Genomic DNA, 26,955 nt, shown 5'->3' with positions numbered 1-26,955 from the left:
AAAAATACACACACCCCTTGTCCCTAGTGGTCTGCCCAGTGTCCTACATGTAATTTTATATAATAAAAAATGTTCTTTCTGCCTGCAAACTGTAGATTGTCCATAGCAACCAAAAGTGTCCCTTTATGTCAAAAATGGTTTTAGAGCAGCTAGAAAACAGCGATAATAAATTATAATCACTTGCAGAATTGTGCGATAGTGATTTGTGGGGAAATTCGTCATAAAAAAATAAAAGTAATGACAGCGACAATTCTGCAACTGAGCAAATTTCAGTGATTTTGAGTTGATTACATTATTGAATAATTTTTATTATAATTATATTAGTACTTGTTATAATTATTTATAATTATTTATTATATTATAATTTATAATTTTGTTTTTAAAAAATGTTTATACCCGGGATGCCTACTAGTCTCTTGTTTGGTCAGATTTAAATGAGTTATTCCTAAGAATTACAGGCCTACAGTATAAAACGCCAAATTTCCTTGCAAATAATGGTACCGCTTTCAGCACCTTTTTTCTGAAATAATCATACCGCCAGGGAGGTTAAAGCAATAACTGAAATCCATTAATATTCATGCATTGCTCTGCTTATGTAAAGAGTCCAATACACATTAGTTTCATTGAAAACAATTAGACTCTCAGAAAATGATTTCTTTACTTTATGTACGCATCCACTTACGAGTAGAGAAGCTCATCACTATGACTTAATGAATCCCACTCTACTCAACCCAAGGTGCACTACTTAGTGAATTCAAGCCTAGAAAATGTGTGCATGCAAAAACCTGTACAACAGACTTTTATGCTGCATAACACGGCTTACTAGACTCTTTCAGCTGATGCATTTTATGCTGAAACAGAGCTTATTTGTAGAGTAGCCAGGTTTGTGTCTCACATGTATTTACATAATACAAGTGGCAAAGTGCACCAGATAGTGCCTGTAAACCTTTCAAGCCGGTGTAGAAAATATATATTGTACTTACTTATCCTTTTATAAAAAACACATAAAGTAACAATCATGTAAAAGTAGCATGCAAAAATACGCAATAGTATTCACCTGAAAGGAAACCACTGAAAAAAACACCACAACAATGTAGCCAGAAGGTAGCCCCCCTGGTTATCACCTCCTGTCTGGAGATCAAAGTATTTTCATTGACGCGTTTCACCCTTAAAGCGGAGGTCCACCGACGGTTCTTTTTCACACAATCACCTAATCCCGATGTCTCACTCACTGTTTTGGTGAATTATATCCCCCGATGTCCTGTTTCCATGTAAAAATGAAGTTATAAAAACTGTGGGCGGCCGGTTTCATCTTGCTTGTGGGCATTTGAAGCCCACAAGCATTAACTGCCTGGTTCCAGTGAATGCTGAGTTACCAGCATTCCTTGCTTGTTCCCGCCCATGCTCAGTTGGAACGTGCGGTGCGCCGTAAACTTCCTGGTGGTATACACAACAAACACAGACGGTACCAAACCAAATCCTGCGAGAATTCGCAGCGGGCCTCCGCACTGACTCCTGGGAACAATGACACAAGGTCCCAGGAGACAGTGCGGGGGACAGGACATTGCATACATACTGGCAAAATACCCGCCCATAGCCGCAGGGGTCAGATACCGGAAACGAAGAGAAAAGCACACATACACAGGTACACCCTATTAATAAAAAAAAAATGTATACATTCATGTAATTCGATTGAGCTAAACTTATAAAATTGGGTGGACCTCTGCTTTAATATTAGAGTGGCACTACACAATCACATCTGTCAAACGTACTTCACTAATGATTATCTGCAGCTATGTAATTTATTTTGTATAGTTATGTATCACTCCAAAGACTGGGAAAAGCAAGAAGAAATTGTGAAGCTATATGGTCTTTTGGGATGAATCATTATTTGGACAGACTATCATATTTGGGGTCCTGACAGGCAACTGGATAGAGGTCAGGGTCACTGCATTCCATTCTTTTCTGTGCCATTTTTTAGTGTCAATAATATCAACCTGTTCTCTCTATGACAGGGATATGCAATTAGCGGACCTCCAGCTGTTGCAAAACTACAAGTCCCATCATGCCTCTGCCTTTGGTAGTCATGCTTGTGGCTGTCAGAGTCTTGCTATGCCTCATGGGACTTGTAGTTCTGAAACAGCTGGAGGTTCGCTAATTGCATATCCATGCTCTATGACATAATTCTTCAGATGTCCTTGTGGATAAGGAAAGGGTGCAGAGCATGAACTAACCTTTTTTTAGGAAGCAAAGATGCCTGTGATTACAAATGGGCTATGACCACAATGATCAAAATTAGCACCTAAGCTGGTAGGATTTGTCCCCACCCACCCACAATAGTAGTAAAGGAAAAGGTTTCATGTTCTAGTGGACTATATGATTTACAAAATAAATTGCTTTATTCACTGGTGCGCAGTGATGTTGGAAAAGGAAAGGGCCGTCCCCCAACTGTTTCCACGAAGTTGAGATCATGAAATTGTCCAAAATGTCTCGGTATGCTGATGCCTTAAGAATTCCCTTCACTGGAACCAGGGCCGGCCTTAGGTGTTCAGGCGCCCTGTGCGAGCTAATCCTGTGGCGCCCCCCCATCTTCACCCCCTCGCCCCCTGGTCACCTAACCATACACAAAGAGGCTGTCTGGGGCCCCTCTATCCTCTGCCGGGAGCCTGGGGAGTGACAATGAGGAGGAAGAGGTGAGGCAAGAGTCAGCGGAGCCCTTAGGTGGCAGTGCACCCTAGGAGGCTGCCTTCCTAATCCGCCTAGTGGTAGCGCCGGCCCTGCTGGACTCACATTTTGCGAGCTGCGATGGCCGCACGGCGCCCCTGTTGCCCATGGCGCCCTGTGCAGCCGCACAGCTCGCACACACCAAAGGCCGGCCCTGACTGGAACTAAGGGGCCAAGCCCAACCGCTGAAAAACAATCCCACACCATAATCCCCCTCTACCAAATGATTTGGACCAGTGCACAAAGAAAGATCCATAAATACGTGAATGAGCGAGTTTTGTGTGGAGGAACATGATTAGCCTGCACAGAGTCCTGACATCAACCTGATAGAACACCTTTGGGATGAATTAGAGCAGGGACTGCGAGCCAGTCCTTCTCGTCCAACATCAGTACCTCATAAATGCGCTTCTATAAGAATGGTCAAACATTTCCATAGACACACTTCTAAACCTTGTGGACAGTCTTCCCAAAAGAGTATAAGCGAAGGGTGGGCCAACTCAATATTGAACCCTACGGACTAGTAGGCAGATTCAGAAAGACTTAGGCTGGCGTATCGCCAGCCTAAATCTGAATCTGCGCCGACGCAAATTTAAGCGTATTCTAGTAACCAGATACGCCTAAATTAGGCTAAGATACGAGCGGCGTAAGTGTCTTACACCGTCGTATCCTAAAGTGTAATTTTTAGGCTGGCCGCTAGGTGGCGCTTCCATTGCGTTTGGCGTAGAATATGTAAATCACTAGATACGCCTATTCATGAACGTACGCCCGGCCGACGCAGTACAGATACGCCATTTACGTAAGGCATTTTCAGGCGTAAAGTTATTCCATCAAATAGCTGGACTAGTAATGTTAAGTATGGCCGTCGTTCCTGCGTAAAATTTTTTACATTTTACGTCGTTTGCGTAAGTCGTCCGTGAATAGGGCTGGACGTAATTTACATCCACGTCTAAACCAATACGTCCGTGCGGCGTACTTTGCCGCAATGCACACTGGGATATGTACATGGACGGCGCATGCGCCGTTCATAAAAACCGTCAATCACGTCAGGTCACAGTTAATTTACATACAACACGCCCCCCACATCCTCATTTGAATTAGGCGCGCTTACGCCGGCCCCATTTACGCTACGCCGCCGTAACTTAGCAGGCAAGTACTTTGTGAATACAGTACTTGCCTTGCTAACTTACGGCGGCGTAGTGTAAATATGATACGCTACGCCGCCGCCGCAAGGATGCGCCCGCCTACCTGAATCCAGCTATAAGACTGGGATGCCATTAAAGTTCATGTGCGTGTAAAGGCAGGTGTCCCAATACTTTTGACAATATAGTGTATCTCAGTATTCATAATCCATTATTTTTGCTCACTGAAGATATGTATATTTCTATTTGTAAAATGATATCCCTCTACAGAGAATGTAGCAGCTGTATTGCTGCCAGTGGATATTCCTCCTCCTTGGGATATGCTGGGCAGACTTCACGCAGGATGGCTTAGTGTAGTAAGGTGTAAATGATCGATCATCACTTTCCTCCAGGAAATCTCTCTGCCTGGCCTTGCTCTCTCCATCTATTATAATTCAGCTTCTATACAGATTTTGCATTTTTGGAGGAACCACAGGAACCAATGTGCTGATTTGTTAATCCTAAAAATACACACACAATTTGTGGGGCTTTTGGCTGTTGGCTACCTCGGAACACGGTGATGCAATGCCTTCTAAGATCCAATTATAGAGCAGATGGAGAGCATGTGTTGGTTCCTCTCCAGGAGCTACATCTCATAAAGGCCCGCCTGTCTGCTTCAATAACTTTAAAAGTGCAGATCGTAATTGCAGTTTCCTCTCTCTTGAATAGGCTTTACACTCAATTTACAGGAAGGTACGGAACAGCTTTCGAACATAGAACACTCTCCTGGTGCAAAGCCTTAGGCCTCGTACACACGGTCGGACCAAACCGATGAGACTGGCTCGTCGGACCGTTTTCATTGGTTCACCTCTGAAGTGGCCGTACGGCCTGATATGTGTACACACACCGTCAGTCCAAAATCTGATCGGGTCAGAACGCGGTGAAGTCAAACACACGACGTGCTGAATAAAACAAAGTTCAATGCTTCCAAGCATGTGTCGACTTGATTCTGAGCATGCGCGGGTTTTGAACCGATGCTTTTCTGTACTAACCATCGGTTTGGTCCGATGGGGCAGCGGTCCATCGGTTCGGTTTTGAAGCATGTTTTGGACCGAAGGAAACCAGACCGATAGCCTATACACACGGTCGGTTTGGTCCGATGAAAATGAACTCCGGTTCATTCTCATCGGACCAAACCGACCGTGTGTACGGGGCCTGTATTTGAGTCTGACACCCTGTATTTGAGTCTTTTCTGTATAGCAAAAGTAATTGGTACACATTTGCTATACATACCTCCCAACTTTCTGAGATAGGAATGAGGGACACCTATCAGCAAGAGTATGCAGGCATAGGACACACCCCTTGCCACGCCCCCTTAAAGGAGAATTGTACAAAAAAACAAGATTGGTTAAACCCACAAGTGCTTTTTTTACCACTACTATTCCTGTATATTGGTTTTTAGAATTTACAAATGCAGCAATTTAGAAAACGGATGAAAGGTTTAGCGCTGGGAAACACGTTTTGATAGATAAACAGTGCATTTTATATACAACTTTAAAGATCAGACCAAAATGAGGGACAAATGAGGAGAATGAGGGACAGAGGGACATTGCTCCAAATCAGGGACAGTCCCTTCGAAATCAGGGACAGTTGGGAGGTATGGCTATAACCCCTAGCAACAGTCAGAGAATAACATACGCTGAAAGGAGAAATCATCACGTGAACTTACAACCTGGTAATGGTGGAGACTAGAGAGTGTGGTCACATGGAGCCACCATGAGTAGCAATATATAGATACAGGAGAGGACAGTCCTCAGCTGGTTGGACAACAGGAAATGGCGCAGCCCCGACAAAGACGCAGCATTTTTCTGGCTGGGTATAGGCTTGCCGGAAACATAGAAGATAGGGTGCATGCATGGGCGACGTCATCACAAACTCATACCTTTCTAAAGTGGGAATGAGGGACACCTATCAGCAAAGGTATGCAGGCATAGGACACACCCCTTGCCACGCCCCCTTAACGGAGAATTGTACAAAAAACAAGATTGGTTAAACCCACAAGTGTTTTTTTTTTTACCACTACTATTCCTTTATATTGGCTTTTGGAATTTACAAATGCAGCAATTTAGAAATCAGATGAAAGGTTTAGCACTGGGAGACACTTTTTGAGAGATAAAAAGTGCATTTTATATACAACTATATAGATCAGACAAAAATGAGGGGCAAATAATGAGGAGGAATGAGGGACAGAGGGACATTGCTCTAAATCAGGGACAGTCCCTTAAAATCAGGGACAGATGGGAGCTATGCAAACTAATATAGTGAAAACTCGCAAGGCAAGCAGATAATGACAACATTATTGATGGCAAATTATTTTAAACACTGCAATTGATAATTCAATAGAAAGTTATGAGAATGGATATACAACCGCTTTAAAAGCTATGGAACAAATGCACTGTGTCTGTAGACATAATCTTAAAGGGGAGTTCCAGGCTTTTTTTATGTTTATTAAAAGTCAGAAGCTACAAAAAGTGTAGCTGCTGGCTTTTAATAAACAGACACTCACCTGCTCCACGGTCCAGCGACGCGCCGGCCGGAGCTCCGCTTCTCTCCTCCCCCCTCTTCGGCTGGCGTCTTCTATCTTAGTGTGGGCACCCGGCCGTGACAGCTTTCGACTTCATGTCAGGGCACTCACTGCGCATGCGTGAGCGGCGCTACGCACTGTGATTGGTCAGACGACCGCCTGGGACCTGTCACGTGTCCCAGGCGATCGCCTACAGGGAGGGGCCGCTGTAGGCGATATGACGTAGCAGTCCCTGGGCAGAAGGACGAAGTGGGACAGGAAGTCCCACTCCTCCTGAAGACCCCACTCCCCCCCCAAAAAATGACATGCCAAATGTGGAATGTAAGGGGGCAAGGAGTGGATTAAGCGGAAGTTACACTTTTGGGTGGAACTCCGCTTTAAAGGAACACTAAAGGCAATTTTTTTTTTAAAATAACAAACATGTTATACTTACTTCCACTGTGCAGCTCTTTTTTCACAGAGTGGCCCCGAACCTGGTCTTCTGGGGTCCCTCAGCAGCTGTCTCGGCTCTTCCCCACAAGAACTATCCACCTTCATGCGAGATCTCTTGCATGGTGGTTAGTTCTTGCGGGCACACTCCCGTGATACAGCCGCTTAGTGCATCACTCGGCCCCGCCCCCGATGTGCTGCATCATTGGATGTGATTGACAGCAGCACGAGCCAATGGCTGCGCTGCTTTCAATCAACCAATTAATGAGCCGGCCGAGAAGCCAGCGTGTTCATGGCGCGGGACTTTCGAGGGGTCAGGTAAGTAAACGGGGGCTCGGGGGCCACTAATCGTCAGATGTTTTTTCACCATAATGCATAAAATGCATTAAGGTGAAAAAAACGTGTACCTTTGAAACCCCTTTAACCACTTCAAGACCAGGCACTTTCTGGCACTTTTTGTCTCCATGTGAAATCGTTTTTTTTAGCTGGAAATTACATAGAACCTCCAAACATTATATATTTTTTAAACCAAAGGCCCTAGACTCTAGGGCCTTTGGTTTAAAAAATATATAGGGGCAGATCCACATAGATCTGCACTGGCGCAGCGTATCTAAGATCCGCTACGCCGCCGTAACTTACTTGGCTTTGTTTCAAATCCACAACGAATTTGCGCCGTAAGTTACGGCGGCGTAGTGTATCTCTGGTGGCGGAATTCAAATCGGCGATTAGGGGGCGTGTTTCATTTAAATGAACTGCGCATGCTCCGTTTCTAAATTTCCCGCCGTGCATTGCGCGAAATGACGTCGCAAGGACGTCATTTTTTAAACTTAGACGTGACTTACGTCCATCCCGATTCACGGACGACTTACGGAAAAATTCAAATTTTGACGCGGGAACGACGGCAAATCTAACTTTACGCCGCAAAAAAAGCAGCTTTAACCTTTCCCCACGGAAAAAGCCGACTAGAGACGACGTAAGAGAATGCGACGGCCGCGCATATGTTCGTGGATCGTCGGAAATAGCTAATTTGCATACCCGACGCGGAAAACGACGTGAACGCCACCCAGTGGACGCCGAAGTATTGCATCTTAGATCCGAAAGGCGTACGAGGACGTATACCTGTCGGATCTAACCCAGATGCCGTCGTATCTTGGTTTGAGGGCTCTGTCTGTGGATCTGTCCCATAATGTTTGGAGGTTCTATGTAATTTCCAGCTAAAAAAACGATTTTCACATGGAGACAAAAAGTGTGCAAAACTCACCAATTTATTTTCTAGGGCCTAGAGAATAAATTGGTGGGTTTTGCTCTTCTTTTTGTCACACGGTATTTGCGCAGTGTTTTTTATTTTTTTCAAATGGAATGTTTGGGGGAAAAAAAACACTTTTTTTTTATTTTAATGCAAACAAACACAATACATAACCCATTTTTTTTTTTTTGTAAAATACAACAGATGATGTCACACCAAGTAAATAGATACCAAACATGTCATGCGTTAAGATTGCACACGTGCAACAGCGACAAATTACCAATAGGCAATGCTTTAACCTCCCTGGCGGTATGATTCTTTCAGAAAAAACATGCTGAAAGCGGTACCATTATTTGCAAGGAAATTTGGCGTTTTATACTGTAGGCCTGTAATTTTTAGAAATAACTCACTTAAATCTGACCAAACAAGATTCTAATAGGCATCCCGGGTATGACATTTTTTTAAAAACAAAATTATAAATTATAATATAATAAATAATTATAAATAATTATAAAAAATAATAATATAATTATAATAAAAATTATTCAATAATGTAATCAAATTAAAATCACTGAAATTTGCTCAGTTGCAGAATTGTTGCTGTCATTATTTTTTTTTTTTTATGACGAATTTCCCCACAAATCGCTATCGCACAATTCTGCAAGTGATTATAATTTATTATCGCAGTTTTTTAGCTGATCTAAAACTATTTTTGACATAAAGGGACACTTTTGGTTGCTATGGACAATCTACAGTTTGCAGGGAGAAAGAAAGGTTTTTATTATATAAAATGACATGCATGACACAGGACAGACCACTAGGGACAGGGGGGGTGTGTTTTTTTTACATACAGTACTGTAATCTATAAGATTACAGTATACTGTATGTAAGGTGTTTGTTTACGTTTTTGAATTTGGCGCCGTTCTCCGTCCCCGTGCGTCGTAACGTCGCAGGGAACGGAGATCGGCGTCACACGGAGGCACTATGTGAATCGAGCGAGGTCCCGCTCGCTCACACAGCGCGGTGGCATCGCTGGATCCAGGGACAAGGTAAGTAAAAAGTGCCTGTGGATTCAGCGAGGCAAGCCGAGACTGACTCGGGGTTACCGATCGTAGCAGGAAAATCTAACCCTGAGTCAGTCTCGGGAACACCGCCAGGGAGGTTAAAAGCTTTTACAGGTTACCACTTTATATCTACAGAGGAGGTCTAGTGCTAGAATTACTGTCCATAATCCGATATTCGTGGCAATACCTCACATGTGTGGGATTACCGCTGTTTGCATGCGTGCGGGCCTGACGCACGCCTCCGCCTTTCTGCGCTCTGCCTTTTATTACTGTCGCAAGGAATGTTAACATACTTGTGACAGCAATAGGCATGTGATAGATACTCTTTATAAAGGCATCTGGGGTCAATAAGACCCCAAAGCCATCCTTTGCACTTGAAAGCATTTAAAATGCCAAGATCTGTGTTTATGAATACTTTTGATTTTCAAAAAATCATGCCGTTAACATCCAGGCAAACCGGAAGTGATAGCGAAGACTTGATCAAAGCCAGTTCCAGCTTTGTATGGGTCTCTGACTAGCCGATGGATGTGCCGGCTAGTAGCTTGGGTCTCCTGGTGGGATGGGAGAGCCAGAGAGGGCCACGAAAGGTGACGGGAGGGGGGCGTTCCCTCCTGCTGCTTGTAATAGCAATCGAGAGGCTAGTTAGCGGCTCTGGTTGCTATTACAAGAGAGCTAACTGGAGCATCTGCAGGCATCACCCCGTGGACAATCACTTGAAGTAAAATGACGTACCAGGTACGTGACATAGACAGACAATGAGAGCTAATGTGAGTAGGGTTGAGGTAGTGTCCTAGTCCCAAATTCGTATTTACAACACATAAAACAACTTTTTACCCGGTACATGATTATCAACAAATGTTTTCCTGATAGAGATGGAAGAGCTGCTCGCCCCAAAGTTACATGGAAGAGAGGAGTTCCCCAGGTAGGGCTTTTAGGCAGCGGGGTCAAAAAGTAAGTTAAGTAGTTTCAGTAAAAAATGACATTTATTTGCCGATGAAATCGGATATCACAGTGAATAATGGTAGAAAATATACAAATGTAAAAAGAGTACAAAAGTAAATATCACAATCCTGGTTGCAGTAGACATGAATGCATATACATCTCAAAATACTATGGGTTATTGTACAATGTAGATTCCCAATGTAGGTCCCCGACGACCGTTTTGACCGTTTGTTCATTCTCTTCAGGGGGACAAGGGTTCTAAAACGTTAATTAGAAAAGTTAAAAAAGAGAACATGTCAACATACATCACATAGAGTATACCATGGTGATATATTTACCGCTAAAACAAGGAATCCGGGATAATGGGAGCCGCTGGACAGTCCGGGAGGTGTTATGGCTGTCCCCATCCTCCCCCCCCCAAAATACAAAAGGAGCAAAAGGCCTGTCCAGAAGGGCTTGCAAGGAGCCAAAGCGTGGACGCCCTCTCTGCAGTGGAGGAGCAGGCACCTGCAAAGAACACCCACAATGTTGTAGTTGGTTGGGGAGAATTGAATAAATAATTCAACGCAAAGCTGCCAAAAATGACAGTTGGAGTCTGAGTATAGAGGGGGCTAAAGGCAGGTACTAATTGCCATAAAGTAATGGGTGGCAGGGCAACTTTAGCGGTCCATTAGGGTTAGTAAGTAGGTAGGGGATATAAATAAATAATTAAAGTATGGTAATGAAAATAGTGAATTGGTGGGTGGTATAGGTGATTGTAGAAAGAATAGGTTACTGCCAGATAGGTAGTCCAGTGATGGAAGTGTGAGAATGTGATAATTCAATCAGAAGAAAAAAGTGAAGAGAAAAATCAGGGAATACCTGGTGTGTCCCACTTAATGTGGAGGTAGTAAAATGGGTGGAAGGGTAATAATGAATAAAATGCCATAACCCCTCTCTTAAATAAAGTTTGTTAATCGTTTCTTGGCGGTTTTCACTTTGCTTGTGGGCATGTGAAGTCCACAAGCTTCCTGTTCCGGGATACGGTGCCCGTTCTCTCCCTGATCTCAGTCATATTCGCAGCGCCGTTGAATTTCCGACAACAAAAAATTTCCGGCAACAAAATCCGTTCTCGTAATTCCAAGCGTGTGTAGACAATTCGGACACACAAAATTCCACGCATGCTCTGAATCAAGTACGAGACGGAAGTGCTCGGTCTGGTAAAACTAGCGCTCGTAAATGAGATAGCACATTCCTCACGCTGTAACGGACTGAAAAGCACGAAGCTGAAAAACGTGAATTGTCTCTCACCAAACTTCTACTAACACGAGATTAGCAGAAGACGCCCAAATGGTGGCACACTTGGAATGGAACTTCACTTTCATTGTGCCGTCGTACGTGCTGTACGTGATGGCGTTTTTGGCGTGTGCGCAATACCTGACAACATTTGTGCGACCGTGTGTATGCAAGACAAGTTTGAGCCAACATCCTTTGGAAAATTATCCACGGTTTGGTTGTCGGAATGTCCGATCGTCTGTACGCGGCATAAGAGCTATGACATTTATGACAAAAATGTATGTATTCCCTGAAAAAACTGTTTCTTGAGAGTAATCATTATAAGTTCCCAGAGTTCACTAACTGCACAGCATCTGCTGGCAGCAGTAATAAAGAAGGAAAATGGGCAATAACCTATTATAGCAAATCCAGAAGACTTGGACCTCACAGAGTGAGCAGTGACTCTGCAGGATAGGGAAGAGTTTTGGAAAAATGCAACCTTAGCTACATGTTCAAAATGACAGCTGCTCCATTTTCAGCTACAGATGGATGAACTCTGGGTGACGAAAAGAGGAATATGATCTTGGAGTCCCAGCAGCTCATACCAGAAGAGCTATTCAAGTATAAAGTGAGTCAAAAATGGAAAGTAAATAAGTGATTTCTGTCAGATTAGACAACCTTGTGGTGGCAAGGTTCTCTACAGGAGTAAATCAGCAGATGGTAAGTTAATTGGTCAGTGCCCTACTGTTTGACGTCCCATGGAAAGCCAAAGGATGAAATCTCTGCTAGACTTGGAATCACAGATGACCACAGTTATCAAAGATTTTTCCATACTAATTCCCTAGAATTGTGTTAGAAAATTGTTTTTGGACATTTGAGCGCACTTTAGCGGTACCAGAAAGGAACACTTTATAGTTTTACAAAAATAAATAGATTTATTTAATGTTACAAAATGAATAAAAATATATAGAATAAAACAAGAGAAAATCAAACTCTCATTTGTATAACTGTCTATATATATATATATATATATATATATATATATATATATATATATATATAAAAGGTATGTATATATTCCCTATTACTGCTGAGTCAAATAAGATCAACGTTTCGCTGTCGCTTCTTCAGGACCTATTTGCATTGACAACAGGTAAAGGTATTCTGCATGGGAAAGAAAGGAGTATCAGAATTTCAGCAAACGGATGACAGATGCAGACAAATCATATATAGTAATGTAAGCCCCATAGATGGTATGGAGAATAGTGTATATGAGGTGCCACTCACATAGCAGAGAGAGCCCTCCAATGTGCGGCATGCCGTACGCTACCCAGATGTAATCGGATCAGAGCGACACTCCCTAAATCAAGACGATCAAAGAATACCTGATTCCCCAATCTAAGAGGAGGACAAAAAAGAAGAAAAAGAAGAATGAGCCCCCATAAAGATATGCGGGGTAATATATATATATATATATATATATATATATATAATATCATCTTGACAAGATACTCACATTTAGGGATGAGCTTCGAGTTCGAGACAAACTCATGTTCGACTCGAACATTGCCTGTTCGCCGAACAGCGAACAATTTGGAGTGTTCGAGGGAAATTCGAAACGCTGCAGGACACCCTGGAAAAGTCTATGGGATAAATCGAAAGTGATAAATTTAAAGGCTTATATCCAAGTTATTGTCTTAAAAAGTATTTGGGGTCCTGGGTCCTGCCCCAGAGGGACATGTATCAATGCAAAATTAAAAAAAAAATGCAGTTTTTTCGGGAGCAGTGATTTTAATAATGCTTAAAGTGAAACAATAAAAGTGAAATATTCCTTTAAATTTCGTACCTGGGGGATGTGTAAAGTATGCCTGTAAAGCAGCGCTTGTTTCCTGTGCTTAGAACTGTCCCTGCACAAAGTGTCATTTCTGAAGGATAAAAAGTCATTTAAAATCACTGCTCCCAAAAAAACGTCCTTTTTTAAAACTTTTTTTGCATTGATACATGTCCCCAGGGGCAGGACCCGGGTCCCCAAACACTTTTTAGGAGAATAATTTGCATATTAGCCTTTAAAATTAGCACTTTAGATTTCAAACGTTCAAGTCCCATAGACTTTAATGGGGTTCTAAAGTTCACACAAACTTTTGGTCTGTTCACAGGTTCTGGTTCGAACCGAACAGGGGGGTGTTCGGCTCATCCCTACTCACAATGCCAGCAGATTCACAGTGTCACTACGTCAGGGTGACCATTTTTCCACTAAATATATGGAGCCGCCCCCTATTGGTTCCTATTATATAATATAGATATACAGACCATAAATAAAATTTTGCGGCAAAATATCATATACTATAGCAATATAGAATCTCTAGAATTGTGGTCTAAAATAGATGCTGCTAAATGATTGCAGAGATTGGTGATCCTAGTAAGTAACATGGCATAGATCAGCCTTTCTCAACCAGCATGCCTCCTGTGGCTGCTAGGTTAAGGTGACCAGATTTTTAAAATGAAATCCATGGACATATTTTTTTTTTACTAGTTATGGCGGCAATCTGTGACTCTCTGCCTATCGCCGCCGCTGCACGCCTCACAGCCTGTCAAGTCTTATGCCGCGTACACACGATAATTTTTCGGCATGAAAAAAAAGTTTTTCCAACTTCATCATTAAAACGACGTTGCCCACACACCATTGTTTTTTTTAAAATGCTCTAGCAAAGCGCGGTGACGTACAACACGTACAACGGCACTATAAAGGGGAAGTTCCATGCGGATGACGCCACCCTTGGGGCTGATTCCGTGTTAGTAAAAGACGATTCACGCTTTTCTGTCTGTTACAGCGTGATGAATGTGCTTACTCCATTACGAACGGTAGTTTTACCTGAACGAGCGCTCCCGTCTCATAACTTGCTTCTGAGCATGCGCAGGTTTTTAACGTCGTTTTAGCCCACACACGATAATTTTTTACAACCCGAAAAACAACATAGTTTAAAACGTTGTTAAAAAATGCAGCATGTTCGGGAAAAAAAATTGTCAAGCCGAAAAATTATCGTGTGTACGCGGCATAACTCTTCGGGCTCCGGCTACTACTGAGTGGGGAGTAGAGGGAAGGCAGGGAGAAAAGCAGGCAGGCGGCTGGCCGGAACTTGAGCCAAGGCAGAAGAACATTGGAGCGGAGCTGGATGGGCATGCACCCGAAACTGACGAAATATTCCCTCCGTTCCGAACAGCACATGATCATCAGAAAAGGGACTGACTGTCTTTGAAATTGCCTCAGCCCCTGTTCAAATCCAATCCAGGGACAAAACCGGGGACAGACTTGGTCTGGGGACAGTGTCCTTAATCTGGGGACTGTCCCCAGAATCGGGGATGTCTGGTCACCCTATGCTAGGTGTTTCTCGAGCAGTGAACATTGGTGAACCTACTGTATACTGACCATTGACCTCCTCGCTGAGTATACATTTTTTGTACAGGTATATGTCCCCCATGCCTGGCTGTGTCCAGCTACCCATGCCCTTTTTTTAAACAAAAGTTTGCAATTTAGCTGCGACGTGATTGTAGCCGTATTAGTGCAATTGTGATAGAGAAAATTGAGTACTGTCCGTGATACTTTTTTTATTTGCACTAACATACAATTTTCCAGGACAAGCTTTCGGGGTATTACCCCTTCTTCAAGGTGAGTACTGCTTGGACCTTGAAGAAGGGGTAATACCCTGAAAGCTTGTCCTGAAAAATTGTATGTTAGTGCAAATAAAAAAAGTATCACGGACAGTACTCAATTTTCTCAATTTAGCTGTGAAAGGGCCAGAAAACATAACAAGATCCAGCTTTTAATAGATTTTAATAGGGTTCAGCTCTAGGTTTGTGGTTCACGGACTTCCTGCTGGATTCCACAAATGTCCTGCGGACAATGCTTTGCTCATCCCTACTTGCCACCTAACAAAGCAGTTTTCCCAAATACTGATTTAAAAACAATATATAAAAATGTATTCTTCCACTTACAGTCAATGACAATAGAAAGTGTCCCTTATTCTACATGTTTTTATCATTAGTCCAAAACCTTTATTTATTCCCTATGCCTCTACCTAGCGTATGATTTAAAGGGTTTGTTAATGTGCCTGCTAAACAATGAAGCAACAAGGCAAGCAGATTTTTCCTGTTAGTGAATGTAATCTTTTACCATTAAGTCTGATGAACAATTCGTCATAGAGTTAATAAATGCAGAGAGACTGCTTACAATTAATTCCTCCCAGAGATTTATTTCAATATAGGGACATGTTTTATTGACTCTCTAAAACTCAGAACCCAACCTTCTCTCACAGCATGTTATTAAGAAGCAATATATCTCTGTAGACTTGCGTAGTAATAAAACAATGCTAACTTTCTAGCCTGTATGGAAAGCTAAAGCAAAGTTTTATTGGTGCGTAGCTCTCAGTATTTACAGAACTTCAATGGAGACAGTGTTAATGCCCTCAATATGGGGGGGGGGTGCTTTGGGGCAGTGGTTGTCTTATGCGTCCCCCCACCCCAAAGCACCTTGTCCCCATGTTGATGAAGACAAGGGCCTCTTCCCGATAACCCTGGCCGTTGGTTGTTGAGGTATGCAGGCTTATCGGAATCTGGGAGCCCCCTTTAATAAGGGGGCTACAGATCTTGGCCCCCCACCCTATGTGAATGAGTATAGGGTACATTGTACCCCTACCCAATCACCTGAAAAAAAGTGTCAAAATTAAAACACACTACACAGGTGTTTAAAGTCATTTAAAGTAATTTATTAGGCAACTCCGGGGGTCTCTTCCGACTTCTTCTGCCCTCTCCGGCTCTTCTGCCTCCTCCACACTCTCTCCGGTTCTTCTCCCTCTGTCCAGTGTCTTCTGCCGGGTCTCCTCCACTATCTTCTGCTCTTTTGCCCGCTCTTTTGCTCACTGTCACCTGGTCTTCTCCGTTGTCTTCTTCCCTCTGCTCTTCTTCCGATGTTGACACAACGCTCTCTCCTGCTCTAATGCCGTGTGCACGGCGTGCAATGACTTATATTGGCATGGGGCAGGGTCACCGGGTGGTGACCCCACCCCTTCTGACATCACCGCCCCATTATGCCCCATGCACTCCCAAATCGTGAGACAAGTTGTATAAGTGTGAAAGGGGCCTAAGGGTTAGAACTCCCGTAAGGTTTTGATTGCTGTCTGTGTCCCCATTGGGCAGATTACCCGTCTCTAGCAAAGAAAGTGAAGGCAAGCCAAAATTTTACCAGAACTAGAGGTGAGTGGATATCTTCCAATGGGACAGTGGTCTGTTTATGAGGGAATATTCCTTAGCTTTGCAGGGTTCTCCACATACTTCCTGTTGTATCTACATTACAGAAAGTAGAGGGAAATCTCTCCCATAGGACACAGACAGCAAAAAATGTGTAGGCAGAGGCAGTCTGTCTGTACTCCCCAATGTAGGTGGCGCTCGACCACGGTGGCAATGTAGAAGGGGAAGAAAGTCATGAGGAACTTGGTTACATCATTAATCTGGTTGAAAAAAGAGACATGTCAATCCAGTTCAACCAACACATAAAAAAAAAGAAAACACATATACTGATAGAAAACCTCCATATATACAATCCTATACCCAAAGTTGATCCAGAGGAAGGCAAAAAAAAAACAATAAAGCATGATCCAATTTGCTCCAGCTGATCCCCCAACAGGCAATCAGATATTCCTTGGATCAATTTTACCTATAAGCAGGGCTTTTTTTTAGAGAATTGGTGCAGGAACTCCCCTACCCTTCTGAGTCACCCCTTGTCTCTGCACCCCACCCAACCCACCTTCCAGTACCATGCCTTTTAGAGAATATAGAATCAAGTATCATTTTGTGGTTCTAGGTAATTTGTATGAAATTTGTAAATGATAACAAGAAAAGCATTAAAATAGATCCCCTGTAGCTCCTGTAGCTAACAAGAAGCCTCAGCAAGAATAGAACCACCTCAACAATAACAGACTCCCAAAAGCCAGCATCAATAGACCCTCCAGCAACCAGTAACAATAGAGCCCTCCCTCAACAGTATATTACTGCCAGCAATGACTGACCCCCCCCCCCCCCCAGCAACATAAGAACCAACCCAAGCAACAATAGATCCCCCTCCAAGAACTATAGATCCTCCAGCACCCTTTGCAATTTCATACATTCAGCGTTCCTGCTGAAAAAAAGCACTGCCTATAAACATTAGTGTCCAGTTATATTATGTGCATCTAGGAAAGAATCCAGGCCTTTTATAACAATCTACCGAGATGCCAACTGCTCATCTGATCAAGATCTTAACCATTCCCTATCCTATCCTCCAATCCCTATTCTACCAGAAGCTTAAAATTTACAACCAGATCTACTGAAGCACACTCCTATTTCACTGATACTACTGTGATAATTGGTACGCCCTCACCATTCGAAGGAAAAATGCAAATCAGGGTTGGTCCTCAAAAGGAGGGCAGTAGGCTACAAAAGGAAAAGTGTCATTGGTTACTAAAATTTAGCAGACTGGCTCATTGCCTTTGTGGGGATACCCTGAAAACTGATCTTCAGTGATAGAGTCAATAGTTAAAATAAAAAAATAAAAAATCTGTTTTGGATAGAGTGTAGAGGTGTTAAATCTGCGACCCCGCTGGTAAAAATCACCTTCTGTAACTGTCCTGTTGACTGTTGTCATTAGCATAGAAAACTGGAAATGGAAAATTAAAAATGGAAATGTAAAAATTACCGTTGTTACCCATTGACAACTGTCTAGGAGGGGGTTTCCCCTGACTTCAGAAGGATCATTTCTCACTTCCTGTTGTGTCTCACTGTAAGAGGGATAGTAGCAGTGGCTGCTCTCACTTCTCATAAGCCCCACCCCTTATAGAATCCACCCACTCCGTCCCCTGTATTCCACTTGCTTCCACCTTTAGCCTAGGTTCACACTGCTGCGAATTCAAAATCGCGGTAAAATGCGCGATTTTACCATGATTTCGCGGCTGCGATTTTGCCGCGATTTGCCGCGATTTCGGCCGCAATTTAATGTAAATCGCGGCCCGAAATCGCAAAAAGTAGTACAGGAACTACTTTTTGAAATCGCAGATGCGGCGTCGCACTGATTAGGACAGTGCCATTGCCGACAATTGCCGCCGATTTGAGATGCGATTTGACATGTCAAATCGCATCTCAAATCGTTCCAAATTGTACCCAGTGTGAACCAGGGCATAGTGTCAGAAGTATACAGCCCCAGAATCACAGGACAGAGTATACAGCCCCAGAATCACAAGACAATGTATACAGCCCCAGCATCACAGGACAGAGTATATAGCTCAGCATCACAGGACAGAGTATATAGCTCAGCCTCACAGATCAGGGTATACAGATCAGCATTACAGGTAGGGTATATAGATCAGCATTACAGATAGGGTATATAGATCAGCATTACAGATACAGTATATAGATCAGCATTACAGATACAGTATATAGATCAGCATTACAGATAGGGTATATAGGTCAGCATTAGGTATATAGGTCAGCATCACAGATAGGGTATATAGATCAGCATAATAGATAGGGTATATAAATCAGCATTACAGATCAGGGATCAGCATCGCAGATCAGTGTATATAGATCATGATTATAGATCAGTATTACAGATCAGTGTATATAGAGCAGCATCGCAGAAAGGGTATATAGGTAAGCATCACAAATCGGGGTATATAGATCAGCATCACAGATATGGTAGATAGGACTGACAGCACTGCCAACCCCCCTCCCCCAGTGCGGGTCTTTCGACACCGACAGGATAGGGAGGGAGGAGGTGGCAGGGATAGGGGGGGGGATAGGGGGCACGGCGCCCGTGCACCCATAATGCATGGGCCACCACTGGATAGTAGGAAAGTCCAGTGAGAAACAAACAGCACAATGTTCCCTAATCCATTACAAAATTGTTGGTTTAGATATAAATTGAGCTCTAATTCATAAAAGCATAATTTTTAGTGCCATGCGTTACTTCTTCAATTTTTTATTGCACAGATCTGTTAAAGCAGCATATCAGTCTATAAATACAAAGGTTGTCACACTGTTTTTTCTCATAAAAATGATTGCCAACGTCTGGCAGGTGCTAACAGGTTATGTTTTTTAAAAAGTTTGTTTTAAAGAGAGCAGAAAAATGCCATTTGAGGTGGCAAAAAAGACTAATGAGATAAAATACTGATGTATGAGAAAGTGGATTTCAATAAATGTAGATGTTCTTTCTTATAAAAATAATGTCACTAAACTGATATAAATGTATAAAAAAATGTATGTGACATTACTTTGCTACCTGCTTGCTTCGAGCCAGTGACTCAGTATTATTAAAGTCAGGCACCTTTGAAGGAGGACAGTAATGGAAGTCCTCCAAGTTTCTTTCATGACAGGTTTTCATTACCCCACATTAATCTGCCTTAGTTCCCAGTTTTAACCACTTGACCTCCAGAAGATTTACCCCACTTCATGACCAGGCCATTTTTTTTGTTATACGGTACTGCATTACTTTAACTGACAATTGCGAGGTCATGCAACGCTGTACACAAATAGAGCTTTCTTTTGGTGTTATTTGATCACCTCTGCATTTTTTATTTTAGCCACCAGCCGACCAGACACCATCATTTTACTGCAGCAGTTCGGCCCTCTCCCGCAAATCGCCGTAGCTGTACACCAGCCCTTTAAACAGCTAGAGCAGGTGCGCACATGCGCCGGCTGCACGGCGGGGGAGTCAATGCACGTGGCCGGCAGTTGCGATGACAAACAAATCCCAGTTCTGTCAGGAGAGGAGAGACAGATCGTCTGTTCCTACTACTATATAGGAACAATGATTTGGCTTCTCCTCTAGTCAGTCCCATCCCCCCACAGTAAGTAATACACTGAGGGAACACACTTAAAGCGGTCCTCCACCCTAAAGTGGAGTCCCGCTGATCGGAACCCTCCCCCCCTCCGGTGTCACTTTTGACACCTTTCAGGGGGGAGGGGGGTGCAGACACCTGTCTAAAGACAGGTATTTGCACCCACTTCCGGCCACACGATACGGGCGAAAGACGGGCATTCCGTCACATCCCGTCTGTCGCCCGTTGTGTGCTGGGAACACTCGGCTCCCAGCACACAGCGTGTGAGCCAATCGGCGGGCGCAGCGCGACTCGCGCATGCGCCGTAGGGAACCGGGCAGTGAAGCCGCAGCGCTTCACTTCCTGGTTCCCTCAGCGTGGATGGCGGGGGGAGCAGCAGAGTGACGAGCGATCGCTCGTGCTCTGCTGCGATCGGCGCTGGACTCCAGGACAGGTAAGTGTCCTATTATTAAAAGTCAGCAGCTGCAGTATTTGTAGCTGCTGACTTTTAATATTTTGTTCCCATGGCACATCCGCTTTAACCCCTTGATCGCTCCCTAGTGTAAGGCTGCATTCACATCTGAGCGACAGCCGCGTTCGCGTGTAGCGGCGTATTTTGCCGCGAGTACAAAACGTTCACTTTTTTTTTCTCAAAGTCTTCCCATTGCTGTCAATGGGAAAACGCCTATGTCGCCTGAAAAAAAGGGTCCGGGACTTTTTTTCAGGCGACAGGCGTTCAGCGTCTATGAGATGTGAACCATCTCCATAGGCAGCAATGGGAATTCTCCCCTCAAGCGACAGAAGCGTCCGGCGTCGGGCGTTTTTTCGCTCAGGTGTGAATGGGGTCTTAAACCCTTCCCTGCCAGTGACATTTACACAGTGATCAGTGCATTTTTATAGCACTGATCTCTGTAAAAATGTCAATGGTCCCAAAAATGTGTCAAAAGTGTCCGATCTGTCCGCTACAATTATCGCCGACATAAAGAGAATAAAAATGCCATAAATCTATCCCCTATTTTGTAGATGCTTTAACTTTTGCACAAACCAATCAATATACGCTTACTGCGATTTTTTTTACCAAGAATATGTAGAAGAATACATATTGGCCTAAACTGATGATGAAATTTGTTGTTGGGTCCCGGGCTTCCCTTAGGTCCTGCTCCCCCCCTTTTTTTTGGGGTGAAGATGATGCACTCATGTGTATTTATGTGCCCTTTTCAGACAGCGTGCCAGATGATTTTAAACTTTGTATTACTTCTCCGTGATTGGCTCTTTTTATTTTAGCTCCAATTTTATCTGTTTGCAAACTGACATGCATCGCCCAATAGGGCTATAATTATTCCTGACAATTTTTTTGTAACTGCTGTAACCTTATTCATATTCTCAATAAAAATTTATTGAAAGAGAAATTTGTTGTTGTTTTTTTTTTTTTTTCATTTGGGGATATTTATAATAGCAAAAACTAAAAAATATTGTTTTTTTTCAAAACTGTTGCTCTTTTTTTGTTTATAGTGCAAAAAATAAAAACCACAGAGGCGATCACGTACCACCAAAAGAAAGCTCTATTTGTGGGAAAAAAAGGACGTCAATTTTGTTTGGGTACCACGTAGCACAACGGCGCAATTGTCAGTTAAAGCGACGCAGTGCCGAATCGCAAAAAGTGGCCTGGTCATTAAGGGGGCAAATCCTTCCGGGGCTGAAGTGGCTAAACAAAAAATGACTGACAATTTTGAAAAAACAACAATATATTTTTTACTTTCTGCTCTGAAATATACAATAAAACAAATGTAAAAAAACTAATTTCTTCAAAAATTTAGACCAATATGTATTTTGCTAGTTGTTTTTTGTAAAAAGAAATCCCAATAAGCGTATATTGATTGGTTTACGCGAATGTTACAGCGTCTACAAACTATGGAATATATTTATGGAGTTTTTTTTTTTACACTAGTAATGGCAGCGATCGTGGGCCAAATCCACAAAAGGGATACGACGGCGTAACTGCTGTTACGCCGTCGTATCCCTGTTCCTAACTATGGAACTGATCCACAGAATCAGTTTTCCATAGTAAGGCAGAAGATCCGACATGTGTAAGGGACTTACACTGCCGGATCTTAGGATGCAGTACCGCATCCGGCGCTGGGGGCATTTCGTGTCAAAATGGCGCCTCGGGTATGCAAATTAGCACTTACGGAGATCCACGAAGCTTTTCAGCTTCGTTTTTTCTCTGTAACTTTTAGTTTGCATACGCAAAATTAGGGCTGCTTTTACAAAGTGTAAACTGTTTACACCTTGTAAAAACAGACCTTTCTGTCCAGCGACGCGATTTTTTTTTTATTTTGAATTTTTTTTTTCGCGCCGTATCTTTTTTTTTCCCCGACGCAACTTTATTGACCCGTCGCAATCCACAAAGCTCGGCGTAACGTAATTTCGCGCTATGCACGTCGGGAAAATGACGTCACGAGCATGCGCAGTATGGCCAGCACGGGAGCGCGCCTAATTTAAATGGGAATCGCCCCCATGAAAATAGGAAAGCCTTGCGCTGGCGGAATTTAAGTTACACAGCACAAAATTTCTAGGTAAGTGCTTTGTGGATCGGGCACATAGGTAGAAATTTTAAGGCAGTGTAACTTAAATGCAAAAAATTAAGTTACGCCGAATCTTTGTGGATTTGGCCCCAAGGACTTATAGAGGGATTGTGATATTGTGGTGAACAATCGGACACTGACTGATACTTTTGACACTTTTTAAGAACCAGTGACACTAATACAGAGATCAGTGCTAAATATATGCACTGTCACTGTACTGATGACATTGGCTGGGAAGGGGTTAAACATCAAGGACAATCAAAGTGTTAACTGAGTGCCTAACCAGTGTTTTTGTGTTTTGTGTAAGGTGCTTTTACTAAGGAAAAATATTGATTTTGCTTCCTGCTTTGCAGGGAAACAAAATCAATTCCTTCCCCTCTGTCAGAACTGAGATCTGCCTTGTTTATATATGCAGATCTCAGTTCTGTGTGTATTACCGACGATCGGCAGGTGCCGGAGGACATCCATTGCCCGGCACCCACAGATCGGCTTCTGCTGTGAATAATCACAGCTGGCGAAGGCGCCCGTGCCCCCTGCAGGCAGAAGTGCAGAATCACGTATATATATATATATATATATATTTATATATATATGATTCTGCACAGGAGAGATGCCCTATGGGGCAGTCTTAAAGTGATTAAAGGAGAGCAGTTTTCATTTCACACAGTGCAGAGTGATGGTGTCTTTTGGAGTGTTTTCTGAATAACCCTGAATAGAACACTCCAGGATAGAAGAGCACTGCCACATGACTTGTCAAAGCTGGGTGACAGATTTTCTCCTCCTGACTGTTAGGAAGCCTCTCAGATCCTCCCATTATCCTTGTCATTTGAAGGTTAACAAGTCTTGCCACAAGTCCCTCAGCTCTGGGATTGGTCCATAGCACCTTATTTAAAGTGTTTAAGCCTGTACACCTGTTGATCAAGTGCAGGGTTGCAGACCGCCAGTAAATTTACTGACAGTTTGTAAAAATCAGTGATTTTCTTTACAACTGCCAGGAAATATCAGGGGCTGATCATTTCATGCTGTGTTGACTTTGTTTTGTTATAGGTATTGTCAGAGTTTCCATATCATGTTTACACTGTTTATATATTCACTGTGTTAGTTTTCAATAGTAGTTCTATAATTTCTCAGGTTACCAGTAAAAAATGTGCTCTGCCAGTAAATTTTCCATGTTTTTGTCAGTAAAAATGCTGAGGGAGGTTGGCAACCCTGATCAAGTGTGTTTTTTTCTTTGACTGTTCCTGCAACTGACCTTTGCTACACATACTCTTTGCTCTTCTGTCTGCTGCCTGCCCTGATATTAGCTACTTTTAACAGATATTTCTATTGTTCGCTGCCTGCCCTGACCTTTAATTTATTTCTCTTGGCTTCTTCCCATCCTGACCTTTGCTACATTTAACGAATATTTCTCCTGTTTGCTTCCCATTTTAACCTTTGCAGCTTTGAATAGATACTTCTTCTGTCTGATATCCATCCTGACCGTTGCTATGTTTATTAGATACTTCTGTCTGCTGCCTGTCCTGCCCTTTGCTACGTATAACAAATATTTCTCCTGTCTCCTGCCTATCCTGACCTTTGCTACATTTAACAGACATGCCTCCTGTCCACTGCCTGCCCTGACCATGGTTAAATTTAATGGATAGTTCTATTGTCCGCTGCCTGCCCTGATCTTTGATGTGTTTAACAGATACTTCTCTGGTCTGCTGCCCACCCTGACCTTTGTTACATTTAAAGGATGCTCTTCCTATTTGCTGCCTGCTCTGAATGTTGCTACATTTAATGGATCCTTTTCTTGTCTGCTGCCTGTCCTGACTTTTGCTATATTACTTGATTACTCGACTGTCTGCCCTGATATTTTGCTAAAAATGAAAATTACCGGCGTGCACATATCCACCAGTAGGCCTAGCAGCATTAAAATTATTGTAAAATCTTTTTTTTTTCCATAGAAAAATAACAAACATGTTATAATTACCTGCTCTGTTGCAGTGGATTTGCACAGAGCAGCTCAGATCCCCCTCTTCTTGGGTCCCTTCTCCGTGATCCCAGCCCCTCACAGCTCTGTGTGTCCATTCAGACATGGAGCCCCGACCCAGCCACACCCCCTATCTCCCCTGATTGATTAACTGGTTTTGATTGACAGCAGTGGGAGCCAATGGCACCGCTGATGTGTCTTAGCCGATTGGAAGGAAGGAAAATCTGGGATGACTGAGACACGTGGACATCGCTGGACAGAGAGGGACCTCAGGTAAGTATTAGGGGGTGCTGGAGAGGCTGCACACAGAAGACTTTTTTATCTTAATGCAAAGAATGTATTAAGATAAAAAAACTTCACAACCCTTTTAAGGGAATGAGTGCTGCTAAAGGTTTACGCTACACTTGCTGTACTTACTCTGACTGGAGTATGTGTGTTCTGACTTTACACCCACATGCTTTTTCAGTAGAATAAATCAGTCCTGAAGCAAGGAAAGCATGAAGCACATTTGTAAAGCACAAACATGTAATTATGTATATATTGTTTAATGACTTTAATGACTTTAAGGAAAGTGTAACACACGACCGTTGTTCATGACGAGAACATTTTTTTTAATTGGTTGTGAAAAACGGTCGTGTGTAGGCTCCAGAGCATTTTTCTCGATGAGAAAATTGGCCATTAAAAATTTAGAACCTGCTCTATTTTTTTCTGTCGTTTTTCACGTCGTCGTTTTTCTCGTCGTGAAAAATGGTCGTGTGTACGCTTTAATGACTGGGAAAAAAAACGCACATGCTCAGAAGCAAGTTATGAGACGGAAATTAGCATAATCAGCCCAAAGGGTGGCACCATTTGAATGGAACTTCCCCTTTATAGTGCCGTCGTACGTGTTGTACGCCACTGCAATTTGCTCAAGCATTTTTATCACGATCGTGTGTAAAATTTCAGTTTTTTTCAATGTTGATCAAATACACCAAAAGAAAGCTCTATCTGTGGGAAAAAAAATGCATACATTTTATTTGGGTACAGTGTCGCTCAACAGGGCAATTGTCAGTTAAAGTAAGCTGATGAATAAGGCAAGGCCATGCCTTCAAAACGCGTTCTGATTGGCCAGACAGCATGAATGGCTCCCCAGTTTGCAGCCCTGGACCACTCCCACCCAGAGACACACAGCCGGCGTCTCCATGAGGCTAATCGAGGCTCCAGCTGCGGCTAACACATGGTGCTCGTGGATTCCTCAATAGAGGCTTTCCGGCGGCCCTCGTGTGCTCCTGTGACACTGCATGTGGAAGTTTCCACCTGCTCTAGCACTCTGCAAGTGCACCAACATTTTTCACACAAGTTTTTAGTGTTGTTTTATACTTATATACTGGATAAATTCCTAAGCTGTTTAAAGGATTGGCTCTTCTCCTGTTGCTTGCAGTTAAAGTAATGCAGTGCCGTATAGTCAAAAATGGCCTGGTCATGAAGGGGGTGCAAATCTTCCGCAGCCAAAGTGGTTAAAGGGAGGAAAAAGCCAAGCTTTTTAGTTGTTATTAGAACAGGAGAAGAGGGGACATTTTTGGTGACAATTGTCTAAAACAGGGGTGCCCAACCTTTTGAAGGCCGAGGGCCACTTAACCACTTAAGGACCCATTCGCGCCCATATACGTTGGCAGAATGGCACGGCTGGACACAATCACGTACAATCACGTACCTGTACGTGTCTCTTTAAGCCCAGCCGTAGGGTCGCAAACGTGATGCCGGTGGCGCGCTCGAGACCCGATCCGAAGCTCCGTGATCATGCCCGCAGGACCCGCAGACCCGATTGCCGTCGGTGTCCCTCCGGCTTTCACATTGAGGTAGCTGGGCAGGAGTTTTTCAGGCGGTATAGCAGCGCTATTTTTAGCGCTGTACCGCCTGAAAAACTCCTCAGTGTGAAAGGGGTCTAAGTGGGAAAAAAAGGACGCCAATTTTGTTTGGGAGCCATGTCGCACGACCATGCAATTGTCAGTTAAAGCGACGCAGTGCCGAATCGCAAAAAGGGGCAAGGTCCTTAACCTGCATAATGGTCCGGGTCTTAAGTGGTTAAGCGACTTAGTAAATAGTTGCGGGCCACAATGAACGGAGTGGGCAGATGACAAGTCTGTGTCCAGTCTGCATATGTAAAGCAGACACAGACACTGCCCAATCTACTCTATGGGCCCTCTGATCCAAT

The sequence above is a fragment of the Rana temporaria genome, chromosome 1, assembly GCF_905171775.1.
Source record: "Rana temporaria chromosome 1, aRanTem1.1, whole genome shotgun sequence".
NCBI lineage: Eukaryota > Metazoa > Chordata > Amphibia > Anura > Ranidae > Rana > Rana temporaria.
The sequence above is the reverse complement of the archived record's forward strand: the minus strand, read 5'-3'. Positions refer to the sequence as shown.